The 12,147-nt window shown below is 44.2% G+C and overlaps 1 long non-coding RNA gene and 1 pseudogene across 2 annotated transcripts; one reads left to right on the forward strand and one right to left on the reverse strand.

The window, feature by feature from the left end:
* Window positions 1-312: 312 nt before the first annotated feature.
* On the forward strand, window positions 313-8,139 carry LOC311586796. The gene is made up of 3 exons (XR_014775662.1): window positions 313-384; window positions 6,596-6,653; window positions 7,190-8,139. It is a non-coding gene; the product is annotated as an uncharacterized lncRNA (long non-coding RNA).
* Window positions 8,140-10,079: 1,940 nt separating this feature from the next.
* Window positions 10,080-11,284, reverse strand: LOC311586933 (zinc finger and BTB domain-containing protein 12-like; annotated as a pseudogene). Its single transcript has one exon. The product of its transcript is annotated as a zinc finger and BTB domain-containing protein 12-like (transcript).
* Window positions 11,285-12,147: the final 863 nt, after the last annotated feature.

Consider the following 12,147-nt stretch of genomic DNA (forward strand, 5'->3'; position numbering starts at 1 on the left):
GTCTTTAAAGACTCCAGTTGTTGTAGGCTTGATTGAAAGTGTAATGCATTTTAAAACACAATTTTGATAGGAATAGACTCCAAGGGCATTGCCAACAAGTTATCCAACATAAAGACATTTCTTGTTTGGAAGGTTGCTGGGCATTTCTTAGCCCACCTCTGAAAGAGCATCCTCTCAGTGGTCTCTGGAACTACTAAGGACAAGTGCACTGTCCTAGGCACCTCTTGGGACCAGGTGGGCTCCTTTGCTGTAGCTCTCTGTTCAGTTTATGAGGACTGAACTCAACTGTCTAACCTTATCTGTTTTTATCTCCAGACTATGTAGATGGTGTCAGATGGTGCACTGGGGAAAGATATCTGAACCTGAGGACACAGACTGCATCAGGTCAAGAAGTCATTTCACTTCTGTTATTTCTGCATCTACAGCTTGGGATGGAGAAGAGGGTGAGAGATAAGAATGACAATAAGGCTGACGGACAGACTGCCACCTACAGAGGCGCTAGGTCATGTCCTGGCCACTGCTCTAATATTTCAGCTCTTTGATCCAGACGTCTCTTACTTCCTTAAGCAAGTGTTGCAAACATTATTCCAATATGCTGTTTTAAGTTGAAAAACTCTAAACACAAGTAGTCAGGGAATTGACTCATGCCATTAAAGATTGTCCATTAGAGCAGCATTTCCGGGCTGCTACTTGAGCAAGTATCCTTCTGCATAATCATTAACAGGAAGCTCCCTGGTTTCCTCATCATCAGTCTTTGAGATACAAAATAGAGAAAGAGAGGGGAAAGTGTGTGTGTGTGTGTGTGTGTGTGTGTGTGTGTGTGTGTGTGTGCGCGCGCGCGCGCCTGCGTGGTCAATTGAACTATAGGTTTTTTTTTTTTAACTACAGTTCTACTGAAAAAATATTAAACTTAGCAATGATATCCCATGGGAGCTACATTGAAACATTAGTGAGGGCTGGAGATATAGCTCAGTGTTAGAGAGCTTGCATAGTGTATGCAAGGCCCTGAGTTCAATATCTAGGATAGGGAAAAACAGAAAGAAAGGAACAAAAGATAAGAGGAGGAGGAGGTAAGGTGAAAGAGAGAGAGAGAGAGAGAGAGAGAGAGAGAGAGAGAGAGAGAGAGAGAGAGCGCGCACGCATTCCTGAAACAAGGTTGCCTCTAGAGATTCCAAACTGGGAACCAGGATACTGCTTTGAGAATATTTAAATTCTAAAGTTTCCTTGTAAAGTATTAACAGAAATGAAACTGGTTAACTTTTTTATGTGCAACTAGATTTCTGTGAAACTGGTTAACTTTTTTATGTGCAACTCGATTTCTGTCATGTATAACATAAATCATTTAATGTATCATTTACAGCCTTAGAGAGGCAGACATATTTAATCCAAATTCATAAACTCAATAATAAAATAAAATTTAAAAAACAGACAAAAACCATGATCCAGACAAACACACCAGATGCAGCAAGATATAACAAGACACTCTGGTTGTTGCTACTCAGAGTTGTGATCATCACAAGGATAACTTTCCCTGTACTGTATGCAGCTTGCTAAAAAGCTTGAAAAATATTCCCCCAAACAAAATACACTCAATACACATGCACACTGTATGAGAAAAGCAAGAATCAGGCAGATAGAACAGCAAGTGTCTCCCAGTCTGCTAAGCAGCAGCCAGATCTAGGGATAGCACACTCTAGAGAGTGGCTTCATTGGGAAAAAAAAGTTGCAGGAAAGCTATCGTAGAAAGAAAAGAATTAGCAGATCGCTGTAATTTGATGTCAGCTTGGTCTACAAAGAGAGTTCAGGACAGGCAACGCTACACAGAGAAACCCTGTCTCAATAAATAAATTAATTAAATAAATAAAATAAAATAAAAAGAAAGGAAGGAAGAACCGCATTGACTGCCAACAGCTGGGTGGCTGTAGGGCCTCAGTGTCCCAGCAGCAGGAAGAGGAAACGCAGGTGCCTAGAGGGCTTGGTGTCACAGGTGCAGGCGTTCATTCTGAGCCAGAATAGCCACTGCTGCTTTTGTGACTGCAGAGCTTTTACTGAATTTGAGGGTAGGGTGGGGGAACAGGTTGGGACAGGGTATCTCTGTGTAGCCTTGGCTGTCCTGGACTCACTTTGAAGACCAGAATGCCCTTGAATTCACAGAGATCTGCCTGCCTCTGGCTTCCTGAGGTGGCGTGCGCCACCATGCCCAGCTTCTTCCAAATCTTGATGCCATTTTTATACGCTGTGGGGACAAGACAAGGGAAGCATGTGGACGCTATTGGATTATAATGTGTTTGTAGACAATGGGTAGGGTGGGGTATTAGAGGAGGGCAAGCAATGTAGAAACATACAACCTAGTGATACTATGGCACAAAAATAACTGACTTGTTTTCATTATTCATTACTCATTAATATACAACAACCAAAAGCAATTGGGGAGTTTACATACTACTGAAATTAATAAATAATAAGAGGTTCAATTCATCCAGCAGTTAAGTTGCAGGAGTCGGGTGTGGTGGTGCCCGCCTTTAATCCCAGCACTCAGGAAGCAGACCCAGGCAAATCTCTGTGAGTTCAAAGCTAGACTGGTCTACAAAGAGAGTTCCAGGACACCCAGGGCTATCACACAGAGAAACCCTGTCTCGAAAAACCAAAACCAACAGCTGATCCCTGGGATACTGGGGACGAATAATTGGACTTTCTTTGTTGAGAGGTGGTAAAAATAAGGACGCAGCTAGCCTCTGTGGTGCACACCTGTAATCCCAGCACTCAGGCACTCAGAGAGGGGCAGACAGATTCCGGTGAGTTTGAGGAAAGCCTATTCTATAAAGTGAGTCCAGGATAGCCAAAGGTACAGAGAGAAGCCTTATCTCAAAATAATAAATAAATAAATGTAAGGACACAAAGGCAGGGGACCAATCAGCTAGGCTCTCAATGCCTGTTCTCCAAGCTTTGCAAGCCTCAAGTGTGTCATAAATGGGGTGATTCTGGACAACAGAGATGGCAGGTTTGGCCTCAAGGCAATGGGTGGATGAGGCCTCTCAGAGGTGCCTCTGTCAGGGAAACAGCCTAGCACAAGGAGCTATGGTGCTCTAACTTGCTAGACAGGACCTTGAAACAGGCAATACATTCTTTCAAATACTTTACAGTGTGGTCCCTTTTCAAATGTCAGCCAGTGTAGGAGAGTCAGGCGTAGGGTAGCTGAGGTAGAAGCGAAGAGGTGTGTGTCCCTCACAGTGAGGCTTCAGAACAAATTCTGTCATTTCCAACTCAACATTCCTATTTTGGGGCATAGTTCCCAGTGGCTGATAGTGTGGCTGCCATTCCTTACTTAGTATTCTCCGCATGTACTCACGTATATTACTTTCTTCTCCCCACACACACCCTCCTGCTGGAAGCAGAGCTTCCCTGATGAGCTCCACTGTCTGAGTACACGAAGTATAGAGAGTTAGATCACTGGACCTTGTTCCATTGCATTTCCACACGCAACGAGGGACAAAGCTGCCTCGGCACAGTTCAAGGCCTTTTCCACCTGACCAACAGAATCAGTGGACTGTACATTAATAAGAGCTTTTTGGTTTTTTAAAAGGCTCATCGTCATAGAGTTTATATGCTTTCAGACACCCAGCATTTGAACTTGAAAACAAATAGATATGTAGCTCTCCTTGCCATTTGTAGCTCATTTACCATGGTTTCAGGTACCTGTGGTCAATATGGTCTGAAAATGTTAGGAGAAAAATAAAGTTAGGAGAGAAATAAAAGTTCTTGAGCTCGTACATTGATTCATACCTTTCTATTATAATTTCCTTAGGTTTTATTAGTTACTAGTTGTTGTTGATGTCTTTATGTGCTTAACTACATATCAGAGACATGAATGTATATGAAAAACAGTGTAACTAAGGCTTTGAACAATCTGCAGCATCAAGGACCGCTGTGGGAGCTTGGAGCTCGGAGCGCATCTCCCCTGACTAAAAGGGACCTGGCTCACGTCCTCTGCAGTTATTATCTCAGGTTGCCACTAGTTCTGTTGTTGTTGTTTTGCTTTGAATTTTTTGAGACATGGTCTCTCTGTGTAGCCTTGGCTGTTCTGGACTTGGTTGTACATCAGGCTGGCCTCAAACTCACAGAGATCCTCTTGCCTCTGCCTCCCTGAGTGCTGGATTACAGGCATGTACCACTGCATTTGGCTAAATTGTCACTAGTTTGAGGCAAGTGAATGCTTACAAGTAGAATACGTGTGACAGCTGCCAATACAGCTCAAAGCTTCGATTTTGCAGTTTTCTGTTTCCTTCTTCCCTAGTGGTCTGGCAAATCCATTCCTACACAGTGTAAAATATACTCTTAACTACTCTCAGCCCTGCCATTAAAAAAATAAATCCCAACTTTCATTAACAATGATATCTTTGGAAATGAATACAGGGCAAAACTTTTACTTATTAATAAATAAAAAATTCACAGCCGGGTGTGGTGGCGCATGCCTTTAATCCCAGCACTCGGGAGGCAGAGGCAGGTGGATCGCTGTGAGTTCGAGGCCAGCCTCGTCTACAAAGCGAAGGCTACACAGAGAAACCCTGTCTCGAAAAAAACCAAAAAAAAAAAAAAAATCACACATTATAATTCAAACAGGCATTTGGATGCAGTGGTGCACACTTTAATCCCAGCACTTGGGAGGTAGAGACAGGTGGATCCCTGAGTTCGAGGCTGGTCTACAGAGGAAGTTCCAGGACAGCCAGAACTACACAAAGAAACCCTGTATCAAAAAACCAAAAACCGCCTTTCCGGCAGTGACAAGCTCCCTAGGAGAACATGCCTCTCGCAAGGGACCTATCTCCTTCATCCCTTTCCAGAAGAGAAGAGGAAACACAAGAAAAAGCACCTGGTGCAGAGCCCCAGGTCATACCCTATGGATGTGAATGCCCAGGATGCTATGAATCCCCACGGTCTTTAGGCATGTGCACACGGTCATCTTGTGTACTGACTGCTGCACTGCTGTCAGCCCACAGGCGGAAAAGCAAGGCTAACAGAAGGATGCTCTTACTAAACATATTCTTTTACACATGCTTATTCTACTTCACCTACCCTTTTTCCAACAAATAATAACTCCAAATTATACACTAACAAACAAATCTCAAAACCACCACCTCCTACCTTCCCTAACTATCTTAACACAAACCTTGCCCCTGATACTTCAGCTAATTATATAAGTTTAGGATATAATAGTCCAAGAGTCTTCAAAGCCCTAAGAAAACATACAGTTTAACTTCTGACAAGAACTGTAAGATTCCATCCTACATCTATTGAATGCAAATCAATCACTTTAATTGAGCTAAATCTATGACTATTCTCAACAAACCATAAAGACACTAGAATCCTATACTTAATCACTGGGGCTTGCACAGGTATAGTAGGAACAGTTCTAAGCATTTTAATTTGAGCCAAAGTAGGTCAACCTGAGCCCTATTAGAAATAAACAATGTAATCGTTACTGCACACACATTTGCCATAATTTTCTTCATCGTAATACCTATAATGAGTGGAGGCTTCAGAAACTGATTACTGCATCTAATAATTGGAGTACCTGACATAGCATTTGCATGAATAAATAATTTAACTTTCTGATTCCTACCTCCTCATTTCTTCTGCTTCTGTCATCATGAAAAATAAAAAGCCAGGGCAGGAAGAGTATCTCGCTCTTTGGCTGGAAACCTAGCCCACGCAGGAGCATCTGTAGACCTAGCAGTCTTCTTCCTACATCTATCCCGTGTCTCATCTATCCTAGGTGCTATCAACTTTATACCACTATTATTACTATAAAGCCACCTGCCATAACACAGTATCAAACACCAGTACTCATCGCAGCTCTACTATGGCTACTCTCCCTTCCAGTATTAGCCGCAGGTGTTACTATACTTCTTCCTGTACAACCTACTCTGATCCTGCTGGATGGGGTGGATCAACTCTTCATTAACATTTATTCTGATTCTTTGGTTATCCAGAACTCTATATCCTTAAGCTCATAGGATTCAGAATTATTTCACATATCTTCGCTTATCCGGGTAAAAAAGAGCCTTTCAGATATACAGGAATAGTGTGAACTATATCTATTGGCTTCCTCAGATTTGTTTGAGCCCACCATATATTTACAGTAAACACCTGAGTCTCCTTCACACCAGCCACTATAATTATTGCTATTCCAACTGGCATAAAGTTTTTAGTTGACTTGCTACACTCCATGGAGGCAACACAAATGATCCATAGCTAGACTATGAGCCCCAGGGTTCATCTTCTTATTCACAGTCCGCACTCCGTGGAGTTAACATTAAATGATGCCCAGGTAGACTATGAGCCTCGGGGTCCATCTTCTTACTCACAGGAATTGTTCTATCAAATTCTTCACTTGACATTGTCCTTCACAATATATACTACGTAGTCGCCCACTTTCACTATGTATTATCTGTAGGAGCTGTGTTTGCTATGATAGCTGGATTTGTCCACTGATTTCCTCTATTCTCAGGTTAAACTAAATAATACATAAGCAAAACCCCCTTTGCTACTATACTTGTAAGAGTAAACTTAACTTTCTTCCCTCAACATTTTGTAGGTCTTTCAGGAATGCCCAATGCTACTCCAACTACCCAGATGCCGACTCCACATGAAATGTAATATTCTCTCTAAGATCGTTTATCTCACAAACAGCTTTCCTTATCATGATTTTTATAATCTGAGAAGCTTTTGCCTCCACATGAGAAGTATTCTCAGTTTCATCAACAAACCTAGAATTACTTCACGGCTGCCCTTCACCATGTCACACATTCAAAGAGCCTACTTAAGTAAAAGTTAAATAAGAAAGGAAGGATTGGAGCCCCATAAAACTGGTTTCAATCTAATCTCATAATCGTTATGTCTTTCTCAATGAGATACTAGTAAATTTACAGATCTAACATCTTACCCTTTGCAACTAGGCTTACAAGACGCTTCATCCCTTACTATGAAGAACTTATAAACTTTCATGGTCATACATTAATAATCACTTTATCAGTTCTCTAGTTCTCTATATTATCTCATTAATACTAGCCACTAACTACAGATACTAGTACAACAGACGCCCAAGAAGTTGAACCAATCTGAACCACTTTACCGGCTGTAATTCTAATCCTCTTTGCCCTTCCTTCCCTTCAAATCCTTTATGTAACAGACGAAGCTAACAATCCTGCCCTCACAGTGAAACTACAGGACATCAGTGACATTGAAGCCGTCAATATACTGATTTCGAAGACCTGTGCTTTGTCTCATACATGGTTCCAATAAACGACTGAAAACCAGCTGAGCTCTGCCTACTAGAAGTTGACAATCGAGCTGTACTTCCAATAGAACTTCCAATCCACATCCTAATTTCATATGAAGAAATACTTCACTCATGAGCTGTTCTCTCATTAGGACTAAATACAGATGCAATCCCAGGACATCTAAAACAAGCCACAGTAACTTCAAATCACCCAGGTGTATTCTACGGCCAATGTCCAGAAATCTTTGGGTATAATCCCAGTTTTATACCAATTGTTCTTGAAATAGTACCACTAAAATATTTTGACAATTGATCAGTTTCCATACTTTAAACTCACTATGAAGGTTAGAGCATTAACCGTTTAAGTTAAAGTTAGAGACTAAACTTTTCCATAGTGAAATGCCACAACTAGGTACATCCACATGATTCACTACTGCTCTATCTGCAATAACTACACTCTTTATCTTATTTCAACTTAAAAAAGTCTACACAAGTTTTCCCTACTCACCATCCCCTAAAACTCTAAAATCACCAAAACTCCAAAACCCTTGAGAATCAAAATGAATGAAAATCTATTTGCCTCTTTTATTACCCAAACAATAGTAAAACACCAGTAGTCATTATCATTATTATATTCCCCTCCATCTTATTCCCCTCTTCAAAATGCTTAATAATAGCCAACTCCATTCATTCTTACAATGACTAACTAAACTTATTATAAAACAAATAATATTAACCCACTCCCCAAAAGGACAAGTATGATCCCGAGTAATTATTTCCCTTGTTGTATTCATCGGATCAACAGACCTGCTAGTCCTTCTCCTGCACACATTCACACTGACCACCCAGCTTCCTATAGACTGTAGACGTCAGCACAGCCACCCCACTATGAGCAGGAGCAGCACTCCTAGGTCCACACTGACCACCCAGCTCCCTGTAGACGGAAGCACAGCCAATTCACTATGAGCAGGAGCAGCAATCCTAGGTCCACACTGACCACCCAGCTCCCTGTAGATGTCAGCACAGCTACCTCACTATGAGCAGGAGCAGCAATCCTAGGTCCACACCGACCACCCAGCTCCCTGTAGACGGAAGCACAGCCACCCCACTATGAGCAGGAGCAGCACTCCTAGGTCCACACCGACCACCCAGCTCCCTGTAGACTGAAGCACAGCCACCCCACTATGAGCAGGAGCAGCAATCCGAGGTCCACACCGACCACCCAGCTCCCTGTAGATGGAAGCACAGCCACCTCACTATGAGCAGGAGCAGCAATCCTAGGTCCACACCGACCACCCAGCTCCCTGTAGACGGAAGCACAGCCACCTCACTATGAGCAGGAGCAGCAATCCTAGGTCCACACTGACCACCCAGCTCCCTGTAGACGGAAGCAAGCACAGCCACCCCACTATGAGTAGGAGCAGAAACCCTAGGTTTTTGGCACAAAATAAAAAGCTCATTAGCCCACTTTCTTCCTCAAGGAAGGACTATTTCACTCATCACTCAATATCATGCAAACTATCAGCTTATTTACTCAACCTAAAGCCTGAGCAGTTTGTCTTACAGTTAGTATTATTGCCAGACCCCTGCTAATACACGTAATTGGCGTAGCTACCTTATTATTAATAAATATTAGTCCACCAACTGTTACAATCACATTTATTATTCTTGTATTGCTTATCATACTTGGATTTGCCATTGCCCTTATTGAAGCCTACATATCTACCCTCTCAGTTAGCCTTTAACTACATATTACATAATGACCCCCTAAACATATGCACATCGCATAGTTAATCCAAGACCATGAACCCTAACAGGAGCCTTTTCCACCCTGCTATTAAATTCTGGGTTAGTAATGTAATCCCACCATAAACTCTATTATTCTTCTATCATATCTTCTAACAAATACTATGTACCTATGTTGACAAGATATTATCTGTGAAGGAACCAATCAAGGCTCCATATCCCTGTTGTACAAAAAGGCTTTTGTTATGGAATAATCTTATTTATTGTATCCGAAGTATTTTTCTTTGCAGGCTTCTCGTGAGCCTTCTACCTCTCCAGTCTTGTCCCAACACATGACCTAGGAGTCTGCTAATCACCTACAGGAAGAGCACCCCTAAATCCACTAATCTCTTCTTTTTTTGTTTTGTTTTGTGGGTAACAAAGAAAAACTAAAACCTCAAACTCCAGGGGAAAATATTTTAAAATACGTTTTATTAAAAAAAAATACCGTATAAGTCTCTACTCCTCTCCCTCCCTCCCAACAGCCCTCCTGGTGTTCTTTTTCACGTGTGCCCTGCCCCCCCCCCATTCACTGTTCTTGCTACTGTACGCCCATGTCTCATTACCTACCCAGGTTGCCCACCCCGTTCTTTCATTTCTGGTGAAGTATGTACCTACTGCCCCACTTCCCCAGCATGCAAGAGCCGCCTCCTCAAAGACTTCACACTTGTTTGCCCTACCACCCTCTCCCGCTGTGAGCTATTCTAATACAAGTAAACTGCACCCTGCCAATCCCCCAGCTCCCACCGCACCCCGCCTCCCCAGAGGCAGCTTTAGCCAGGAAAAGCTAGTCTTCAAAGTTCTTTCAGCCTTTGCATTTTTTCCCTCCCTCCACATTGTTCGTGCACCTCTACAAAAAGAAATCTTTGTTTGGGACCCCATAGCCCCTCACCATCGTAAACCCTGTCTCCGACCCCATCTTTTTCTCCTACTCTTTGAGGCAGGTCTTCTCTCCAATCCTCCTGCTTACAATGTACGCCTGATCCAAAACCAACCCCCCCACTTCTGCTGGGCCCAGAACCGCCCCTCCGCGCGCGCAGCCTCCCGCCCTTCAGCGGATAAGGATCTCCCCGACACCTGCCTCCAGCACGTTCTCAGCTGTGGTTTCGCCATACTGCTCCTTGAGGTGCCGCCCGGCCTGTGGCCGAAGCGCACATCACCGTAGGAACATCCGCAGGGCTGCGCTCTGAGTGCAGGTTGAGGAGATCGTGCAGCGTGGACTTCTGAATGAAACACTTGCCGCAGATGCCACACGAGTGCGCCTTGACGCAGCGATGGACGTTCACATGACGGTTGAGGTTGCTGCTGCTGTGGTTGAACTGTTTGCCGTAGTGCAGGCACATTAAGACTAAACGTTGCGCTCGCATGTGGAAGACCAGCTTCTCCACACCCTGATACACACTTTGGTGCACTTGATGTTCTTTAAGGGGTTTCCACTTGAGAAGCCCCAGGCTGGTGTTCCCAGCCGCACCCTGCCACCAGACTGCCTCCCCGCCCATGCCCGGGCAGCCACAGCCGCCTGCCGCTGCTTCCACAAGTCCCGAAGTGGCCCCCACACTAGCCTTGCCTCCTGGGATCAACAAACAGGCCTTCGCCTTTGCGGCCTCTTACAGGCTGTAGCAGGCCTTCACCACACCTTGCGGCTGGGCTACAGTGTTGGGGGCCACACTGCTCTGGGTTAGCTCCCCCAGGTGGCTGCACACAGAAGCCCCAATACCCAGACCCCCTACTAGGCCTCCAGGGGGTTTGAGCCAGTATGCCACTTTAGACTCCACCTTGACGATGCAGATGTCAGAAACATCCTCATCCTCGGCCTCTGCCTTCAGCTCTAGGTCCTCATCCAGCGGCAACTCCAGCTTCACCGGCCGCAGGAGTGGAGGGGTTAGAGGAGGTGCGGTGGAGATTTTGGTGCTGGCTTTGGGGTCCTGGGGAGGGAGGAGGGACTTGGTGACACTGACACTGCTCACCAGGCTTGCCTCGCTGACCCCATCCTCTTTGAAGCCTATTTTGGGCTCAACAAACTGCCTGAGGGCGTTCCTGCATTTCTCCACCAGTGCTCCATTCGCAGGTAGGAGGCTACGGCAGGTAGTTCACGATGTCCTTGACTGCTCCAAGGCGCCCGCGCAGCAAGTGAGGAGCAGGTCCGCTACAATGCGCGCTGTGCATCAGCGAGTGCTGCCGCTCAGAGCTGGGGTTCAGCAAGAACCGGTCCCAGAGGAAAGGCGATCAGGCCGCCTGGAGGCAGGCAACGGCCAAGAAGGACTGATGCCTCCGCCCCCAATAAACGTTTGTGCAAAATAAAACAAACAAACAAAACCAAATGACCCGATCTGTGCCATGTCTGACCAAACTCCTTGTTTTTAAGCTCACTGAGAAGAGTCGAGGTTTTGCCCCCTACCTGTAATTTTAAATTATTTTACCACTTTCCAAATCCTCCCCCAATCTGGCTTTTTCCCTTAGGTAAGCTTTTGTTTAACCGGCCTCCCAGTGTTCCTTTTAGCCTTGTTAGAGTGGAGGAGGCTTGTTTACAAGTCCAGAGCCATTGGGCTCTGAGAATCTAAGTTGCTAAGAAACACAGCACAGCAGGAGTTTTCTAGCAGTTAGAGTTTGACTCCCCCTTTGAAAATTTCCTGGGCAGGCAAGAGCGAAATGCCCCAAAGAATTAGATTAGACCTCGGCTGTAGTTGAACCTCCCTCTCCTCCCTTTCCTATATTGACTTTGGCCCTGGAGAGTGTTAGAAGTTTCCATTCAGAACTTTTTAATGTTTAGATCTGAATATTAAGGGTGTGGATAACATTAAATTCATTGGATGCCATTTGTTGATGAATATTAAAAATTAATATTGTCATACATTTAGCAAAACCTTATTTTATTCATTAATCATTAATTTCTCCAAATAACCAAACACTGAGACTACGAGCCATTCAAAATTAAGCACAAAGGGGTACATAGTAACGACTCTGTTATCCCGTTATCATTTTATCCTCTCCTCCAAGCTCTTCTCTGGAATCGTCCATCGCCTCCTCTCCTGCACCTTCTTCTTCCTCTCTGACTTCTGGCCTCTCAGCCTCAAAACTCCACC

Source organism: Acomys minous (assembly GCF_964271855.1).
Source record: "Acomys minous genome assembly, chromosome: 16".
Classification (NCBI taxonomy): domain Eukaryota; kingdom Metazoa; phylum Chordata; class Mammalia; order Rodentia; family Muridae; genus Acomys; species Acomys minous.